The sequence below is a fragment of the Trichosurus vulpecula genome, chromosome 7 (assembly GCF_011100635.1).
Source record: "Trichosurus vulpecula isolate mTriVul1 chromosome 7, mTriVul1.pri, whole genome shotgun sequence".
Taxonomy (NCBI): domain Eukaryota; kingdom Metazoa; phylum Chordata; class Mammalia; order Diprotodontia; family Phalangeridae; genus Trichosurus; species Trichosurus vulpecula.
The window spans coordinates 30,612,691-30,634,394 of record NC_050579.1 but is presented as its reverse complement, the minus strand read 5'-3'; the positions used below and the strand labels follow the sequence as shown (position 1 = coordinate 30,634,394).

Here is a 21,704-nt window from a genome sequence, read left to right as displayed (position 1 = left end):
GTGGGTAACCATCCAGGAGTCCCAGTCTCTGAGAGAAGCTGTAGAAGGTAATGTCTTTATTCACTTTGGCTGCATTTTTCTAGTTTTTCTAACTCTGTAGACTTCTCTTTTCTTTTAAAGTAGATTCCCTTTTCTTTTTCTTTTCTTTTTCTTGCCTCTTTACATTTTTTTATTTTTAAAATTTATTTATTTATTTTTAGTTTTCAACATTCATTTCCACAAGATTTTGAGTTCCAAATTTTCTTCCCATCCCTCCCCCCACCCCAAGACAACATGCATTCTGATTACCCCTTCCTCCAATCTGCCCTCCCTTCTATCACTAACCCCTTTCTCTTATCCCTTTCCCTTCTATTTTTCTGCGGGGCAAGATGAATTTCTATACCACATTGCCTGTATATCTTATTTTCAAGTTGCATGTAAAAACAATTTTTAACATTCATTTTGGAAATGTTAGTTACAAATTCTGTCCCTTCCTCTCTCCTCACCCACTCTCATTGAGAAGGCAAGCAATTCTATATAGGTGATACATGTATAGTCATGCAAAACACTTCCATAATAATCTCTTGGGGTCAGGCACTGATTTGGGTTTTTGTCTTTACAACCCTGATACTTGATACAGTGCCCCTGAGAAGTGTTTCTTATATTGAACTGATTGGAAAAGCAGATAATTTTAATTTTCAGTTTCTAAAAAGCCATCTCAGTCTCTTATGGTCCTGTTTTCCCAGACACCATGAGTAAGATCAGTGAGATGTGAAGTGGGCCAAGGCTGCGTTCAACTCTGGCCAAAGCTGGCCTTTGAAATTCTGGATCCAGCAGCTCAAAAACCTCCCAAGGATGATAAAGGAGAGAGAAGAAGAAATTCCTGCAGCCCTGTACGCTGATCTCCACAAGGTACTGATTCACTCTTGACCAGGAGCCCATTCTAGGATCTGTGAGATATGCTAGAGGGATATGGGCAAGCCATACCTACCCTCAAAGAGCTTAGTGCTGAACTGGGGAAAGAAGATTTGTACTCACAGAATGGCCCCCTCCAGCTCAAAATCCTATGACCCTGTAAATATAAGGCCATGGGGTAAAGTGCCAGAAAGTAGGGCATAGAGTTTCAGGGGAAATTCAGAATGGAGGGAAGTAATGTGGAATGACTTTGAGATGGGTGGGGAGTAGGACTAAAAAGAATGGTGAAGAAGGACAGGAGTGAGAAGGGGACTCCACACGGTTAGGAACTAGAACAAAGATGTGGAGGCCAGAATGAGCCCAGACTGGGGCTTGGCCTGACCAGAGTGGAGGGTTTGAGAGAGAGACATGATTGTACCTTGTAGAGGGGAGGACATTGAAATCCACGCAGAGATTCACAGTAGCCAGAGCAAGAAGGGCACTCAGAAATGATGGCCTCATGGGGTCATGGGTGGTTTTCCAGCCTCCATCCAACATACCAAGCCAAGCCAAGAGTAGAGCTGGAAGAGATCTCAGCTCACCCTAGTTTGACCCCCTCAGTTTTGAGGAGATGAAAGGAAGTGATTTGTCCAAACAGCCATAATCAAGCTTTCCTATTATGCAGTGATAGCCCACTACCTTCATGGGCCCCTTTACAACCTGCTATACACAGTTGATGTCCATTCCTGGGACTTTGTGGGTAGGAGCCATGACCCAGCTAACGAAGAGCTGGCATTCAGGGGGCTTCTCAGCAGACAGGCAATCCTCCCAGTGCTTTTTGGCTGGACTCTGTGCCTCTAATTTGGGAGGTGGTATCTGGTAACTTTTTGGTAAAATGTAAAAAAGGTCAGACTCTACAATCAGAGGATTTGGGTTTGAATCCTGCTGCTGGTAATTGCTCTCTGTATAATAAAAGGGCACATCCTTTCACCTTCCTTTGTCTCCATTCTATCATTGTGTAAAATAGGGAGGTTGGGGTAGCTTGGTGAAACAGGAAGGCAGTAATAACAACGTAGATGAAAACTGTCAAAATGCCTCTGTGGTTCTGCATCGCAAAGTATACGAGACTCTCCACGTAGAAGGTAGCAGTCAACCATTTATTCAGACACCAGAGAACCATCTCCCACAAGCCATTTATCCAGTCTACCACAGCAGTAAAACATTCCACACACAATATCACAACCTGGCAACTTGCCATCCCAAAACCACTCTGACCCCCTGCTCGGGTCTTCCCCAAAACAAACTCACAGTACAGCTAAGTCAGCCTGTTCTGTTCTAACAATCACAAGGGCGGCCATTAGCAGCCATAACATGTGCTCTCTCTCTGTCGCTCTCTCTCTGTCTGTCTCTCTCTCTCGCTCTCTCGGCATTTCCTGTGTCATAACTTCCTTTTCCTGTCAGGAAACTCCTCCCACCATGCATCTTAGGCTTCCTGTGACATAAGCAGGTCACATGGCCTATTAATAGGTGGGAAAGATCTTCAAATCTAATTGCTACTACAGTTGGGGTCTAAGGTCTGGAGACTCTGATCTCAGACTGAATGACACTGTTGTTACAGAGCAAGCAATCTGCACTGTATCAAGAGTGCATTTTCTTATTGGAAGAGGTTGAGTATGTGCTTGCCAACCTTTCCCAGTGAATCCTGGATGAGTCTGTGGATAAGAATGATAATACAAAGATGAACAGCCCTACATCCATGCAGAACCCCTGGGTGTCATTCTGATCATTGGGAGCTTTGATTGTCCATTTGTTGTATCTATCCAGCCATTGGTGGGCGCCACTGCTGCAGGTGGGGAAAACTTTCTTCTGGATGACAGGCAGGCTTCTAGCATACCAAATGTTTTAGGAGACCATCCTGCTTGGTTACTGGCTGAGTTACTGGTCACTTGCCCAGCAGTTTCATAAGATCAGAGATTTAACGTTGGAAGGGGCCTCAGAGGTCATCTAGCCTGCCTACCCCCTCTTTTGCAGATAAGGAGACTGAGTCCCAGATAAGACAGTGATTAGTCACTTAGACATTAAATAGCTGAGTCAGAATTTGAATTTAGGATCAGATTCTAAATCTACTTCTTGCTCTTGTTGGTCCTTCCTTCTCAAAGAGGACCATGACAGGCAAGTGAATTGGATTTAAGTGAGGCAAGGCTGTGCAAAGTCACCAGCCTCACTTTCTCCTCTGGAGCCATCTGGGTCCAGTGGGGAGATATAGATCAGGACAACTGGAGATGGCCCTGGATGCAGTGGGAGACCTTAGCTTTTTAAAGCTAAGATCTTTAACAGTTCTCTCTCTGACTGGGAAAACACCCATTCATTGATCAAGAATTAGTAAAAAATGAGGCAGAGGATGACCTCTTTGGTTAGTCAAAAAGAGAAAAAATAATCAACCTGGGAGGAAAGATACTCAGGGTTTCTGGCCAAAACAGAAACAATTGCTATTTGCATTCACTCAGAGCCAGTTGGGCCTAAGCAATGACCAAGTGGCGTTTGGCCTGGGACCTATTGTTGGCCAATCAAGGACAGCCAGAGTGATTTGGGTGTAAGGTATGGTCCTTAATTAAAAAAAGTTTCAGCTATCAAAATTTATATTCTTTTGGGCAGAACACCTGCAGTTAAGGGGATGATACCCTAAGTGGACAGAGACAAGACAAGACGAGACAAGATGAGACAAGACAAGACAAGAGATGTGTTGCCCAACTAGCCAGTTTCAGTTGGGTACCCAGTGGGGCAACTCCTCTTTTTACTCACAGAGGTTGTTGTCTGTCCTTAATTCTTAAAGAGGACCATAACATCAGGGAGGTGATGACATGACATGCATGTGAAGTGGACCAAATCTGCTTGTTAGCAACGTGGCCTTGGACAAGTGGTTTAAGCTCTCTGGCTCTGTTTGTTTGGCTGTACAAGGAGGATGGTCTGCAACTCCCCATGTTTTTTGAGTCTCTCATTTTACAGGTAGTAAGAAGGAGAAACAGGATTTAAACCTCTGACCAAAGGGCCAGCATTCTTTGCATCCCACATTGCATCCTCCTGTTAGCTTTAAATGTTTACTCTGCCTCTGTCTTCTCTCAATCAGATTGTGGGCCCTTAACTTCATGTCCAACTATCTAGGTGGTTCAGTGATTAGAGTGATGGGCCTGGAGTCAGGACGAGTTGAGTTCAAATCTGGCTTCAGACAATTACTAGCTGTGTGACCCTGGGGAAGTCACAACCCCTGTTTGCCTCAGCTTCCTCATCTATAACATGGATATAATAATAAAAATACATAGCTGTAAGGGATGTTGTCATGATCAAAAGAAATAATTGTAAAGGGCTTGGCACAGTGCCTGGCACTTAGTAGGCAGTGTATAAAAGCTAGGTGTAATTATATCATCAACTATCCCTTCATCTTTCAAAAGAAATGTGATGTAGGGGAAAGATTGGTCCTCATGGTCTGAGTTGGGAGACTGTGGTCAAGGTAGGGAGTTTGGTCAGGGCTGGAGGACAAGAACTAGGTCCAAGTAAACCACAGCACAGCTTTAGACAGGTGTGGCACAAGTCTATGGGTGTCTATGCCATATGCATGCATGTTTTGGTGGTTTTTTGTGGCCTCTGATCTCTGAGCCTGGGGGCTCAGGTCAGGAGAGGACCGGGAGGTTGGGGAATGGAATGGTCTTCAATCTGGGAAGGAAACCTGTACTTCTCTCCCTCAGAAGTACCAAAAGCTGGATTTGCCCCATGCTGGTTACAGGTTGATGTGGAGGGGCTAAGGGAATACTATGACTCTTACATTCATGGGATGCAGGAGTCTGGCATGATGCTCTGGGTAAAGGTGTGTTTTCTTGTATCCTATAGGCAATGCTGTGGTCCTCAAGCCTTCTGATGTGAGTGAGCAAATGGCCTTCCTCTTGGCCACACTACTCCCTCAGTACCTGGACAAGGTCTCAGCCCCAGACCTTTTCTTTGAGGGAAAGACTGGGCTCTTGGAGTCCCATGGGCAGAATTGAAGGTGGGGGCAAGTAATTCCTGCAGAGCTGAGGGATCCCAATTGTCTCCTATGTCACTCTTAGTTGTTAAGAGCTGGAGGGGAGGGACTCTATCTTATCTAAACTTTGTGCTTCCCAAGTCAGTTCTGCATACTTTCTGGATCTTAATTAATTTTGTTGAAATGACAAATCTCTCACCTGCTCCTTGTTATCTCTGTGAGCTCAGGCTAATCAGGTAACTTGTCTGGCCTTCAGTTTACTCCTCTGTAAAGTGAGGGGTTAGTCTAGAATCATGTCTAAGATCTCTTCCAGCCATAACCCTATACTCCAGGCATTTTAGAGAGCAGGAAACTGAGGCCCAGAGAGAGAAAGTGATTTGTCTGAGGTCACAGAGCTAGCTGGCTGCCCCTGATGCCCAGTTCAGTGTCCTTTCCCCCACACCAAGCCCCAGCCTTCCATATTTGCTCTTCCTACTAGTAAAGGAGAGGTCTGGGGGGAAGGAAGGGGACTCTGGGCTCACCATTGTCCTTCATTCTGCCACATTCCCCAACTAGGAGAAATAACAATGGAGGCTCTGGGTTTCAGAACCAGTGATCCCCCCCCAACTCCAATACTTCTGAACAATGGTCCACAACCATTCAATTTTATTCCTTTAGTTTCAACAAAGTGCTAGGTTTTTCCAACAAAGTGTTCTAGGTGTTACAAGAAAGAGGAATTTTAAAGAGAGACCTAGTTATAGAGAACAGTGTGAGCAAAGATACAGAGATAAGAAAGACAATGACATTTCACTGTGGTTATGAAGGGAATTAGCAGGGGATAAAGCTAGAAAGTCAGGGAGGGGGCACCAGATGGTGAAGGGCACCTGTTTGATCACCTACCTGTGAAGGGTATCCAGGCGTCAGTCAGTCAATAAACATTTATTACAGGCCTATTATGTGCCAGGTACTATACTAAAGTACTGGAGATACAAATATGAAAAAGAAGGACAATCTCTGCCCTCGAGGGGTTTACAACATCTGCATGAAGCTAAAAAGGCAGGGCAGGCAGGTTGAAGGAGGTGGGGAGAAGGTAGCCAGCACTGGCACATGGTGGAGAAATCCAAAGGACTCCAACTGAGTGGAAAAGGAAAAGATGACTGGCCTGGGTACCCTCCTCAAACAGAGGTTTTGGAGGACTTCATCACTCTGTTTTCTCATCAGAGGACAGATGATGAAGTGTCAGTACCAAGGCTGATGCAGGCTTGCATGATGATGAGGCTCCTGGGGGGCATGACGGAGCAGTAGGAAAGAAAGCAGTGATAGTATTCTGGCTAGGAGCACAGATTTGGATCTGGCAGGGACCTTGAAGGCCATTTGGGTCCTCTGATGCCAACTCTAGAGCTTTCCCCACTGGACCACCTGAGTCTCAATACACAGTGTTTTCTGACTGTTCTCTATGTGTTTTCATGGCAGGACTTGTTTCCTGTTATTATTGGTGGTGTTCCTGAGACCACAGAATTACTCAAGGAGAAATTTGATCACATCCTCTATACTGGGAACATGGGAGTGGGCAAGATTATCATGTGGCCAAGCACCTGACCCCAGTGACCATGCAACTGGGAGGGAAGAATCCCTGTTACATTGATAAGGACTGTGACCTTGACATTGCCTGCAAGTGAGACTGGAGACCACTAGAGAGTGTGGGAGTAGGAAGAGGCCCAAGGGCTCTTTGAGTCATAGTATCACTGAATCAATGAATGAATGAAAAAGCAGTAGATACTATGTGTCAAGCACTTTGCTTTGTACTAGAATCATGTCCAAGATCTTTTCCAGCCATAACCCTATACTCCAGGCATTTTAGAGAGCACGAAACTGAGGCCCAGAGAGATAAAGTGACTTGTCTGAGGTCACACAGCTAGCTGGCTCCCCCTGATTCCCTGTTCAGTGTCCTTTCCCCGACACCAAGCCCTGGCCTTCCTTACGCGCTCTTCCTATTGGTAAAGGAGCAAATAGTAAATAGCAAAAGCGAAGATAATCCTTGTGCTCAATGAGCTTATGTTCTAATAGGAAGAGACAACACATATGAGAAGGGTAGCCAGGGAGGAGTACTTAGGTTTGGAAAATCCAGTGGTGGTGAGTAGAGTCATAGACTGAGGCAACTACTGTATAGTAGAAAATCTGTTGGGTTTGGAGGCAAGAAGGCCTGGCATTGCTCCTCATTATCTATGTGACCTGGGAAAGTCACTTCACCCTGCTCTGAACCTTGTTTCCTCCTTAGTGCAATGACAGAGCTGGGCTAGACAACCTCTAAGGTCCCTTCTGGAGCTAAGTCCTGGGAGCCTGTGGCATCCATACATGGCGATACATGGGACATTTTGCTTTTGATTGTGGTGCATGGCCAGGGCACAGATGAACCTGACTGGCCCGTGTCCGTGAGAGCAGGGTCTGGGTGTGTTAACATACCATTGCACCTAACTGTTAAGTTCCACCACTTCTGTTGGGGGAAAGTGGTGCAACTAGTGCCATCACCACTGAACAACGGCACTTCTGAATTCTCTTTTAGCCTTTTCCAGCTGGTTTTCATGATGTGGGGGAGGTACAGACTGTACATTCCATGTAAATTATCACTTCGGTCCTCTCCCATGATCCTCTTGGCTTGGGTTCCAATCCTACTGCATCTGGAAGTTGCTACCAGGGCTTCGGCCCCAGCTGCCATCCTCACAAACTGGAGGAGGGAGGGTTACCATGCCCTGCATCCTATAGCTGCTGAGAGGGCAAAGTGCCCATACCCCCTGGGAATGGAAAACCAAGCAGGATATGGAAGATTATTTTTCAATAACCAGGGCAGAAGCCAGAGTTGTAACTTCCTCCATCATCCCCCAATAGGAAAAACATGTAGCATCCCTGTTCAATATTCATGGTGGGAATGTTCTTGATTTTCTTGGAATTTGTTTTCTCCAGATGTATCTCCTGGGGAAAGTTCATGAATTGTGGCCAGATTTGTTTGGCTGCAGACTACGTCCTCTGTGACCCTGCTCTGCAAGGCCAAGTAGTGGAGAAGATTAAAAAAGCCCTGAAGGTGAGTCAGAGGACTGTGAAATCACTTGTGCCTGCCTCACAGACCCTCGGAGTGGTGGTAGTAGATAGAGAACATGGCTATGGGAGTAGGAGTGTACTCTCAGAAGGGATGGATGCACTCTATAGCCCCCACCCATGTCTTTCTTGGTGCCAGGCACTTGCTAAGTGCTGGGGAGAGGAAGAAAGGTAAAGGAATCATCTCTTGCCCTCAAGGTGGTCATATTCTAATAGAGTAGAACATGGAAAGAAAGAAGTACATACGTGATATAAACTGAATGGAAAGTTTTTATAGACATTCTTTTAACAAATTTTGAGATCTGAATTCTATTCCTCCAGCCTCTCCCCTACCATTTGAGAAGGCAAGCGATATGGTACCCATTATACATGGGAAGTCATGCAAAACATAGCAGAAGCATTTATTAAGCACCTATTATGTGCCAGATACTTTACAAATGTTATCTCATTTTATTCTCACAATAACACTGAGAGGCAAGGTACTGTTATGATCTCTATTTTACAGTTGAGGAAACTGAGGCAAAGATTAAATGACTCACCCAAGGTCATACAGCTAGTAGGTGTCTGAGGCTGGATTTGAACTCAGGTTTCTTGACTCTAGGTCCAGTACTCTTTCAAACTAGTTGCCTCCAAACATGAGATAACTTTAGAGGGGAAGGTGTTAGCAGCCAGGGGGACCCCTAAAGAGATGGTGCAGGAACTGGGTCTTGAGGGAAGCCAGGAATTCTGACCCATGAATCGGGGACTTCCCTGTCTTTATAATGAAAGGAGGGACATACATATACTTAACTCTCCTCCAAAGGAAAAGCCAAATTTGGTCATTACCATTACATAGGTTACAACAACCCTGAGAAGTAGGTACTATTATTATCTTCATTTTACAGATGAGGAAACTGAGGCAAACAGGATTAAGTGACTTGCCCCAAGGTCACATGGTAGTAATGTCTGAGGCCAGATTTGAACTCAGGTTTTGCTGACTCCAGGCCTGGTGCTCTATCCACTCTGCCACTTAGCTGCCCCTGTTCTTGCCTTTTGTATTGTCATAAGTGTTGTATGTGTTATTTCTTGGTTCTCCTTATCCCTCTCTCTGCATCAATTCACGTAAGTTTTTGCATGTTTCTCTGAATTCTACACAGTTGTAATTTCTTATAATCAACCAATCAGCAAGTATTTATTAAGTACCTACAGTATAGCAAACAAAGTGCTAGGTGCTGTGGTTACAAAGACAATATAATGGGGGAGGGGAAGACACCATTACCTGGAGGAACCCAAAAAAGGCTTCCTGCAGAAGGTGGCACATTTAGTCATTTCCTAATTAATGGGCACCCACTTTGTTTCCATGTTCTTTGTTGCCACAAAAAGTGAATATTCTGGCACCTATGGAGCCTTTTCTTGGTGTCTTATCTCTTTATATTCCATGCCCAGTAGTGGGATCTTTGAGTCAAAGGCAAGTAAATTTTAGTTACTTTCAGGTTAGAAGGATAGGTACATGGGAGGGGGAGTGGAGGAAGGGAGGGCAGAGCCAAGATGGTGGCTGGGAAGCAGGGACTTGCCAAAAGCTCTCCCCCAGGACCCTCCAAACACCTATAAAAAATGGCACTGAACAAATTCTAGAACTGCAGAACCTATGAAATAGCAGAGGGAAGCAGGGCTCCAGCCCAGAACAGCCTGGATGGTCACTGGGTAAGGTCTATTGCATGGAGCTGGGAGCTGAGCAGAGCAGAGCCCAGCATGGGCCGCGCCCAGACCAACCAGACTGGGAGCCAAGTGGAACAGGCCCTACTGCCCTGAATCAGTGAGCTGTGGCAGTTACCAGACTTCTTAACCCACAAACACCAAAGACAACAGAGAGGGTTAGTGGGAAAAATGGTGGGGACAGAGTGAAAAGAGTTTGCAGTTCAGCCACTGCCCCAGGGGCAGTGGAGGTAGTGCAGCTCTGAGGACAGAGCTACAGCTGCAGTTGCTTCCAGCCCCAGGCCCTCCTGGTGGGAGGAATTAAGTGGTGAATCAGAGCAGCAGTGCAGAGCCTGCTTAGATCTGAGTTGTGGTTTGGGTTGGCTGTTCTTGGGGGAGGAGGAGCACTGGTGTGGCAGAGTTTGCTGTGTAGAAATAGCTCTGAAAACAATAGTGCAGCCCCTCAAGATTGGGACAATGTATTCTCTACTCTATAAGCAGTCATACCCCAACAAAAAACTCAAGGGTCAAGTAGTTGGCTGGGAACATGGCCAGGCAGTGAAAACAGACTCAAATTCAGACTCAGACTTTGGAATCTTTCTTTGATGACAAAGAAGACCAAAACATACAGCCAGAAGAAGTCAACAAAGTCAAAGAGCTTACATCAAAAGCCTCCAAGATAAACATGAACTGGTCTCAGGCCATGGAAAAGCTCAAAAAGGATTCGGAAAAGCATGTTAGAAAAGTAGAGGAAAATTGGGAAGAGAAATGAGAGTGATGTGACAAAACCATGAAAAACAAGTCAATGACTTGCTAAAGGAGACCCAAAAAAATACTGAAGAAAATAACACCTTAAAAAATAGACTAACTCAAATGTCAAAAGAGCTCCAAAAAGCCAATGAGGAGAAGAATGCCTTGAAAGGCAGAATTAGCCAAATGGAAAAGGAAGTCCAAAAGACCACTGAAGAAAATACCACCTTGAAAATTAGATTGGAGCAAGTGGAAGCTAGTGACTTTATGAGAAATCAAGATATTATGAAACAGAACCAAAGGAATGAAAAAATATAAGACAATGTGAACTATCTCATTGGAAAAAACACTGAGCTGGAAAATAGATCCAGGAGAGATAATTTAAAAATTATTGGACTATCTGAAAGCCATTATCAAAACAAGAGCCTAGATATCATCTTTCAAGAAATTATCAAGGAGAACTGCCCTGATATTCTAGAGCCAGAGGGTAAAATAGAAATTGAAAGAATCCACAGATTGCCTCCTCAAAAATATCCCCAAAAGAAAACTCCTAGGAATATTGTCACCAAATTCCAGAGCCCCCAGATCAAGGAGAAAATACTGTAAGCAGCCAGAAAGAAACAATTTGAGTATTGTAGAAATACAATCAGGATAACAAAAGATCTAGCAGCTTCTACACTAAGGGATTGAAGGGCTTGGAATATGATATTCTGGAGGTCGATGGAGCTAGAACTAAAACCAAGAATCACCTACCCAGAAAAACTGAGTATAATGCTCTAAGGCAAAATATGGATTTTCAATAAAATAAAGGACTTTCAAGCTTTCTCAGTGAAAAGACCAGAGCTGAATAGAAAATTTGACTTTCAAATGCAAAAATCAAGAGAAGCATGAAAAGGTAAACAAGAAAGAGAAATCATAAGGGACTTACTAAAGTTGAACTGCTTTGTTTACATTCCTATATGGACAGATGATGTGTATAATTCATGAAACCTCAGTATTAGGGTAGCTGAAGGGAATATACATATATACATACATACATACATATATATTATATATAGACAGAGGGCACAGGGTGAGTTGAATATGAAGGGATTATATCTAAAAAAATAAAATCAAATTAAGGGATGAGAGAGGAATATATTGAGAGAGGGAGAAAGGGAGAGATAGAATGGGTAAATTATCTCACATGAAAGTGGCAAGAAAAAGCAGTTCCTTGGAAGGGAGGAGGGGACAGGTGAGGGGGAATGAGTGAAACTTGCTCTCATCAGATTTGACCTGAGGAGGGAATAACATACACACTCAATTGGATATCTCACCCCACAGGAAAGAAGGAGGAAGGAGATAAAAAAGGGGGGATGATAGAAGCAAGGGTGGATAGGGGGAGGAGGTAATTAAAAGCAAACACTTTAGAAAAGGGTCAGGGTCAAGGGAGAAAATTGAATAAAAGGAGATAGGATAGAAAGGAGCAAATATAGTTAGTCTTTCACAACATGAGTATTGCGGAAGGGTTTTGCATAATGATACACGTGTGGCCTATGTTGAATTGCTTGCCTTATTAGGGAGGGTGGGTGGGGAGGGAAAAGGAGAGAGAATTTGGAACTCAAATTTTGAAAGCAGATGTTCAAAAAAAAAGTTGTTTTTGTATGCAACTAGGAAATAAGATATACAGGCAATGGGACATAGAAATCTATCTTGCCCTACAAGAAAATAAGGGGAAAGGGGATGAGGAGGAGTGGGGTGACAGAAGGGAGGGCTGACTGGGGAATGGGGCAATCAGAATATATGCCATCTTGGAGTGGGGGGGAGGGTAGAAATGGGGAAAAATTTGTAATTCAAACTCTTGTAAAAATCAGTGCTGAAAACTAAAAATATTAAACAAATAAATAAATAATAATTTTTACAAAAGAAAAAAAGAAGGATAGGTACACACAGATGGGGAGAGAGAGAGAGAATGATGGATGGATGGGATAGATTGATAGGTACATAGATAGCTAGAAGGATTGACAGATGGATAGATAGATGGACAGATGATAGATGGATTAATAGAGGAATAAATAGAATAAAAAATAGGCAGGTAGACAGATGATTAAATAGATACATAGATGGATAGAGACATATAGAAGGATAGATACATGATAGATGAATAGAAGGATAGATAGGCATGTAGATAGATGGATACCTGCAGCCCAGAGAGATAAAGTAACCCATCTGAATTCCCACAATTTAATGAAGGCTGGAAAACAAGAAATCAGCCTTGGCTGTTGAATTATAAACAAGAAGTAATGGGAATAATGGATTCTCTTCCTGAGAGGCAGGGAATGCAGGGGAAAAGCCACTAGTTTTGGAGTCAAAGATATGGGCTCCTTTTCTGTCTCAGAATCTTACTACCTCTGTGATCTTGGTCATAACTCTAGGCCTCAGTTTCCTTATCTGTCAAATGAAGGGGTTGGACTGGATGATAAATAAGGTTCCTTTCAGCTCTAAATCTTCCAAATCAGTTATTCTTAGCAGCTGCAGACATTCCCTGAATTTGGGTCCGTTGCCACTTTACTATTCTATGAATGAATGCATGAAAGAACAAATGAATGAATGAGATAAAAAGCATTAACTAAGTGCTTACAATGTGCTCAACAGCAGAGAAATAAATAGAAAAAGTCTGACAGTCACAGTTCCTGCTTTCAAGGAACTCGCATCCTAGGAATAGAGATGGGGCCAGGACCAGTGATTTCAATGAGTCAAAGGGTATTCCAGATGAGTGAACACTCTCTATCAATGCAGGTCAGGGCCACCTCTACAACTTTGAGTTTTAGAGAGTGGTTTTTGTATCTGAAATATTTAAAAATGATTTTCTGTGTATTCTATCATAAACTTTTAACTTCATGCCTCTTTCCCAAAGGAATTCTATGGAGACGATGCCAAAAGTTCTTGTGACTATGGAAGAATGATTAACAGCTGCCACTTCAAAAGGGTGATGAGCTTAATTGAGGGACAGAAGGTGGCACATGGAGGAAATGGAGATGAGGCCTTTTGCTATATAGGTGGCTTGCCACTGTCTCTCCCTTTCCCTTCACTGTGAAGAAGGTGAGTTTGTGTTTTTCAATCACTAGCATTTAAGACAGGTGCTTAATAAATGTTGATTGATTGATTGTGCTGAGTGGGGCTGAGATGGGGGCAGCTCTGTCCCCCTCTCCATGTGTTCCTTGGTGTTGTCCCCCTCCCACCCCTGGCCTGTCTTATTTCTATCCCTTGCCCTGTTTCCGTGGCTTTGGGCAGAATGGGAGGGAGGAAGCTGAAGGATTAAACATTTAGTTGAGCCCTTAGAGAATCGCCAGTGTTTTGTTTTTGTTGATTTATTTTCCTTTTGTCTTGGAACCTCCATTTTCTTTTTTTAAACAGTTTTTATTTTATTTTACCAGAACACAAATACAAAATAGAGAAAAGAAACAAAAACATATAATAATTTTTTGTTACAAAATATTTATATATTATTTTTAACAGTATTTTATTTTACCAGAATACAAGTACAAAATAGAGAAATGAAATAAAAACATATAATAAACTTGAATATTGAAACTTAAATATAAAGTAAGAAAGAAAAAAAGCATGTGATGTACATAGCAGAGCATAGGAGAGGATTCAAAATATGTAACAATAAATTTTCATTTCAAGAAAGCCTGTATGATAAATAATACATCTTGCATTGAGAATTGTAGAATTGTCCATCTTTTCTTTGCTTCCTTGTGTTTTCCTTTGTTCTCTGCTGTGCACTTTTTAACTTTGTTCTTTTTTTCCCCTCCCCCCAACCCCCCAGAAGGCTACAATATAATTAAACCTATATATTTATATACATGCATATATAGACATATACTTTCCCAAACATACTCCACTCCTGATCCTTGTTTTTATGTTTGTACATATCTCTTGTTTCCTATCCCTCTTGCCCCCTCTACTTTACTTTTACCTACTACATCAACCTCCTATTACTTGCCTACTCCCCTCCTCCACCAACCATTCTGCCCTCCTATTACTTGCCTTCCCCACTCTGAGGATCCCTCCCCTATCCTCCCATTCTCATTAATCTAAACACCCTTTACTTACTCCCTCATCCTCCCCTCTAAAAATCCCTCCCTTATCTTAATCCTTCCCTTGTCCTCACCCCCTGATTGTACCCCTACCACTTTATTTCTTCTAAATTTAGAAGACTTTTATACTCTTCCAAATATATATGCATTGTTCCCTCTTAAACCCAGTCCTGATGAGAGTAGGTTACCAGAATTACCAGTCCTCCTCCCCCATCTAAATCCTCTGTATCCTTTCTTTCTCTTGTGCCTCATTTGTATAAAATAGTTACTCTTTTTTTAGCTGTTTCTAAATGGTTTTACTTTTTTAAATTCATATCATAGACAGGTTTATTCCCCTCTTACTTATGAGCTTGACAATTATTAATAAGAATCTTAGAAATACATTTTATATTTTGTGTTATATAAAAGGTAAACAGTCTGTCCTTATGAATCCCTTATAGTCAGTCTCTGGTATGTACCTTATGTTTCTCTTGGTTCTTGTATGTCAAATCTTCTATTAATTTGAGAATTTTTTTTAACAAAGTCTTGAAATTCTGAGGGTTTGTCAAACATCAATTTTTTTCATTCAAGATAATACTTAAATTTGAAGGGTATGATATTTTCAGCTGGAGCCCCAGGCCTTTTGCTCTTCCATACATTGTGTTCCAAGACCTGTGGTCCTTTAGTGTCTCTGCTGCTAGGTCTTGTGTAATTCTAATTGTGGCACCATCATATTTAAATTGTTTTTATCTTGATGCTTTTAATATTTTATCCATGAGCTGGGGGTTTCAGAATTTGACTGTGATATTCCTATGAGTTTTCCTCATAGGATCTCTTTAAAGTGGTGTGTGATGGATTTTTTCTATTTCTACTTCTCTGCCTTGTTCTAATGCTTCAGGACAATTTTCTTTAATTATTTCTTGTATTATTGTATCAAGATTCTTTTTTTGATCATGACTTTCAGTTACTCTGATTATTTTTATATTTTCTCTTCTTGATCTATTCTCCAAATTTGTTGTTTTTCTTATAAGATGTTTCACTTTCTCTCCTATTTTTTCATTATTCATCTTTTGTTTAATTATTTCTTCATCTCTTACAATTTCACTGGCTTCACTTTGCCCAATTCTATTTTTCAAGGTGTCATTTTCCTCAAGATTCTGGATCCCCTTTTCTAATTGGTTGACTTTCCTTTCATAACCTTCTTGTTTTTCTTGGATTGTTTTTAGTTTTAGCTTTTTTTTTTTAGTTTTTCCTCCATCTCTGACATTTGATTTTTAAAGTCTTTTTTAAGGTTTTCTATAAATTCTTTTTGGGCAGGTGACCATTTGATGCTACTCTTTGGGGGTTTCTTTACTTCAATATCCTCCTCTGAAGATGAAGCATGGTCATCTCTATTCCCATAATAGGTTTCTGTGGTTGGATTCTTTCTCCTTTGCCTGTGCATTTTTTTTTCAGTGGCAATAACTTGATTTTTGTAATCACCTCTATCCCTGGGGTATGGGAACTGGTGCCTCTTGCCCCAGATCTTCAGTTCTCCCTTCTAGCCTGGAACCAAAGCCAAACCTCCAACCTCCTGTAAGTGCCCACAGCCAGGGGCTTTCTGCCCCACTGCTTCTGCACTCACTGGGCATGTGCTGATTCCTTTTAGTTCCCACAGCTCTTTGAAGCACAGCTGGGTCTGGCGTTCCTTGTTAGCAGAGGTTCCCTCAATTTTCCTGGGCTCAAACACATGACTCCCCTCACTATCCCGGCATGAAAAGTTCCAGTGGCTGGGGCTAAGACAGCCTCTCAGACCAACTAACCCCAGGACTTGCTGCTAGTTGTTTAAGCAGCTTGCTATTTGTTGTTAAATGGAACATAGACTGAAGGTGTTTACTCCTCCCAGGGACCAAACCCCATACTGAAATTTTTCTTTGGATCTTCTCAAACTGTCCCAGGAAGATCCTGGTTGTGCCCCTGTTCTTCTTTGTCTCCACCCACACTTTGTTCTCCCTAAGGTGCTATTTTAACTCTTTTGTGGGAGAAAATCTTGAGAGCTTGGAATTTTCTGACCTACTCTGCCATCTCCCCAGAATCCTCTCTGGAACCTCCATTTTCTTAAGGCCAAGGCAGGTTTTCAGGAGGTGCTGGAACAAGTTGATAGAAAGGATGACTTTGGCACCAATGTTCAGGGCAAATGGATTAGAGTTCTCTGCCACCTTTGATGACCTAGAAACTAGATATGGTATTACTTAATTATCTGAGAAGGGATCTAAGTATTGCAAAGACTTGGGCAGGGGTGATGAAAGGCACCCAGAAAGGTATGCTCGCTCTCTCTCTCTCTCTCTCTCTCTCTCTCTCTCTCTCTCTCTTCTCTCCATCTCTCCATTTCTGCCATCTCTCTCCCTGCTTGACCAACCCAGTCAGTGTTCCCATACTCCAAACTAACATTTCAATTCATCAGTCAATCATTTATTAACAGACTTCAAGCATCTTGGTGTTATCAATGGAGAGCTGCCCTTGGAGCCAGGAAGACCTGAATACTGGCTGTGTGGCCTAGGGTAACTCACTTAACCTCTTGTTATTCTCAGTGACTTTCTTGTTGTTGTGTGTCCTCAGGTCTCAAAGAGGACAATGACATCAGCAAGGAGATGTCATGACTTGGATTATTAGTGCAGCAGGGCTGTGCAAAGTCACCACCAGCCTCAGTCTCTCCTCTGGAGCCATCTGGGTCCAGGGGCAACATTTAGATCAGGAAACTGGACATGGGCCCAGATGCAGTGGGAGACCTTGGCCTTTTTAAGCTTAGGTCTTTCCCAGGTCTCAGTTTGTTTGAGGCAAGACCCATTCAGTGATTAAAGCTAGGTAAAAATAAGGCAAAGAATGGTCTCTTTCAACTAGTTAATAAAATAAATGAATAAATAAATGAAATAAAATCAATCAGGGAGGGGAAGACCCTCAGGGTTTCTCACCAAAAGATAAACAATTGAACCATCAGAATTCAAACAATGACCAAGTAAGGCTTGGCTGGAAACTATTGTTGGCCAAGCAATGAGAGCCAGAGTGATTTGAGTTTATGGCATTTTACATAAAAAAGAAATCTATCCCATAAACCTCAAGATGTCCTGCTGGGTTTCAGCAATCAAATTTTGTATTCCTTTGGGCAGAGCACACCCATGTTATTACACCATGTATGATTCCCTATGTGGATGGAGGGAGAAAAGGGAGAGGAGGAAGGGAGGAAGAAAGGAAGGAAGGATGCAAGGAAGGAAAGAAGGAAGAAAGGAAGGAAAGGAAGGAAGGAGCTGCATTGCCAGCTACTACTGCTCACAGATTGTTGTTTGTCTCTCATTCTCAAAGAGAATCATGACCACAGGAGGGAGATGGCTATGCAAAGTCACCAGCCTCACTCTCTTCTCTGGAGCCATCTTTGCCCAGTGGTAACAATGGCCAAGTCTTGGCCAACCAATGAGAGCCAGAGTGATTTGGGTTTAAAGCATTTTGTTTTCAAAAAATAAAATAAATGAGTGCTCTCTGGTAAGGCAGTGGCCAACTCGGATATTAGTATAAGTATAATATAAGAGATGGCACTGGCGATGAGACCTCAAGGAAGCAAGGAATTCTAGAAGGTGGAAGTGAGGAAGGAGTGAATGGCAGGCATAGGGACCAGACCAGGCAAATGCTCTTCAAGAGCTCTTGTTGTACTTGAACAGGTAAATACACAGATAAGTATTAACACAAGGCAAGTAGGGGATGGATCAAAGGAGAGATCCAGACAAGCCCTCTCTGTAAATCAGAGGAAGGAAAGAGAGACTACTTTTCTTCAGCAAGGCTTTAGGGAGGGAAGTGGTGGCATCTGAGCAGAGGATCATGAATGGTAAAGCGGCTGAGGCTCTACATTCCAGACTGAGGGGGGGCAACAGCCTCCTGAGTTCCAGGAACAGCTGGATGTCCAGTTTAATAGCAGAAGTGGTCTGGAGAGTACGGAACCTAACAGATTGTAGGACCGAGGAGCTGGAAAGGAAATTGGAAGTCATCCATCCTATCTCCCCTTAAGTTTTTAAGGTTTATTGATGCCTTTTGTTTAAAAGTAAAAGTCATTTCCAGATATAGGTTCTTCTGAAAAAACCCTCCTTTTAACAAACGGTGACTTTCCAAGACTATAATCACTGAGGTAGAACTCTATACTGGTAGAGAGAGTTTCCTCCCCTGGGGAGAATTTCCAATACCAATGAAATTGCAGGTCCATTCCCTATTTCTGTGCCCATGTGGCAAGCTCCCACTGGAATCCAAACCCCTGAGTAGGTCACCAGCTTCCCTCACACAGAATCACAAGATTCTAGGTCTAGAGCTCAAACAGACCTTCTAGTCCAACCTCTCATTTTATATTTGGGGAAACTGAGGCTCACAGATATGCCCTAGGTAGTAAGTATAAGAGCTTAGATTTGAACCTGGGTCTTCTGACTCCAAATTCTGCACACTTTCCACTATACCATGTTGTTTGTGAACCTGTCTTCCCCTTGGAGGGGCAGCCTCTGCCACCTGGAAGAGAGGCTGTGTCTCTGGGCAAAGGACAGACTGGCCTGGCTAGCCCCTCTGCTTTCTGATAGGAAATTGCCTCTCCCTTGTCCTCAGGAGCTCTGGGTTAGTTTGTCACCAGCAATCCAAAGCCATTGTGTGCTGTCTGGGAGCTCACCAGATATGGAAGGTCAAAGGTACAAGGGGTCTTCCTAGGGAGGCCCAGAGAGGGAAGGTGACTTGTTCAAGGTCACAGAGCTAATGAGGAACAGAGCCAGGATTTAAACCCAGGTCCTCAGACTCCAAATCTAGTGGTCTTCCCATTAGACCACACTGCCTCTCACTCTTCTGACCTCACAGCTATGCCCCCTTTCCTGACAAAATTGGGTCATGGAACTAGAACTGGAAGGAATCTTTGAGGCTTTCTGGTCCATTTGATAAATGAATCTTGGTGGTGTCTTCCAGGTCATCAAGAAGATGATTGCAGAGACTTCCATTGGAGGTGTGACTACCAATGACGTGATGTTCCATACTGGTGTCCACACTCTACCCTTTGGTGGTGTAGGTAAGTATCCAGTCCTCTCTGACCCCTGCCCATTCCTTGCCCTTCCTCCTGACCCCAGGGAGTGCAGCACATGTGGCCTGGTCTTGGGTCCCCTGATGAAGATAGATGAGAAGCCACATTCCCATTTAGGGTGATAGCACCTACACCTCCCCCCCCACCGGGTTATGGTGAAGAACAGACCAAAGTGAGGTCACACGTGTAAAGACCATCACAGACCTCAAAGAGCACTATAAAAGTGGTTATTTTTGTTATTATTAACATTATTTAACTTGTTTTTATTGTTATTATTACTGTTAATTCACTTAGACACTCTCCAATGGGGTGGGCAGAAGAGGAATAGAGCCTAGACTGAGATATAAGAAGAAGAGGAGAAGAGAGGGTGGAAAGGGAAGAAGATGGAGAAGAAGATGGGAAGCAGATGGAGAGGAGAAGGGGAGGGAAAGGGAAAGGAAAAGAGATGTGATGCAGAGACAGCAGGCAGAGGGGAAGAGCAAGCTTTCCTATGACCTGTGAGCTGCCTGTTGTGGTGGCAAGCAGGGTGGGACTTTTTGCTGTTTTTTTTTTGCAATGCTTCTCAGCACTAAGGTAATCAAGTACCTTTGATTGAGCCTTGCCTTTGTTTCAATCAAGATTTTTTGATTGAATCAAGAGCCTTTGATGACCTGCTTAAGTCACAAGAAAGCCTAAGTCACATAAGTTTGAGTTACATGGTTGTGACACCCTCTGACCCTGAAGAAGTCTATGTCTATTCTGTGGGTAGCATTTTGTTTTGGGGGGCTCATTCATTAGAAGACTGTTCCTGTGATTTGTCCAGATGAGACTCTGGGTAGCCATTAAGGAGCTTTCTCACCTTTGAAAACCCAGATGTTGGTGCTTCTCTGTCTCTGGTAACTATGTATGTATTGCTATGGACAGACAGTAGCCCTGTCTGCTGATTTGTGTTATTTGCTCTTTTGTATAATTTCTACTTGTAATTTCTGTTTGTGTTTTCTCTGAAGTTCAGAGTGTTGACTTTTGCCCTTGAACTAAGTGAATGATATGTGTATGTTTAATTTAAGTGAGATTGTAAACTGCTTAAGTTGCTTTCCTTAGAAAAGCAGATCAAAGAACCTGTGGCACAGCAAAGAGCCCTACTGTGTGCTGGTGTTGTTGATCTCACACCTCTGCAGCAGTTGTTCATAACATTGTTGTTACGCTTGTTTAAGGCTACCCACCCTCTCAAACACACATGGATTTTCTGACTTCCTTGCAGGTGACAGTGGCATGGGTTCCTATCATGGCAAGAAGAGTTTTGAGATCTTCTCCCACTGCCAGTCCTGCTTGATCAAACTCTGAAGACGGAGGACTCTGACAAATTCCGGTTCCCACCTTTTCCTGTTAAGGTGAGAGAACCCTTGGATGTCAAAGCTGAGAGGGATTTCATTAGTTATAGGACCATGGATTTAGAAGTGGAAGGTTTGCGAGAGGCTTTGTAGCCCCAACCCTTCATTTTCAGAGGAGGAAACAGAGGCCCAAAGAAAGTGAAGCCATGTGTCTAAAGTCACACCTTGAGTTAGTGCCTAGCCAAGATTAGAACTCAGACTTTCTGACTATCAGAGAGAGGAAAAGTGAGAAAGAGGGATTTCTTATACTTGAGATATTCACTAAAGAGCCAGGAAAAGCATAGAGTCTGGACACCATTCTGGGGAAAATTCTGGATAAAAGAGAAAATTATTAAAAATAGAAGAGAAACAAAAGAAAAGAAAAGAAAACTACAGAATTGACCAAGAAAATTAAATGCTGTTTTCTTCAAAGATTTTGGTTCTCTTTCTCAGGACAACAGGCACATAGACAGCGTACCAGGATACAGAGAAATGATAAAGAAATGTTAAAGAAAAACAAACCAAAACCACTAAGTATCTCTTCAACAGACTATACTACAACAAAATACAGAGAACAAAAGAAAAAAGACTTAATAATGACATTCTGAATAATGGGTAGGTCAAGGACAAATCCAGGTAATAGTTAATGATGTGAAAAAGAACAAGGTTTTTCAGTATATTTATTAGTTTTGTTGAACTTTTTATTCTCTTTCTTTCTCTCATTATAAGGAGTGATTCTCTAGGAGAAGGAGAGATGCCTTGGGAAATGTTCATGATATATAAGCAAAATATACCAATTTTTTTATTTAGAAAAAGAAAATTATAATGATGAGACA

The 21,704-nt window shown here is 42.6% G+C and overlaps 1 pseudogene; it reads left to right on the top strand.

The window, feature by feature from the left end:
• Positions 1-730: 730 nt before the first annotated feature.
• Positions 731-20,982, top strand: LOC118857462 (annotated as a pseudogene).
• Positions 20,983-21,704: the final 722 nt, after the last annotated feature.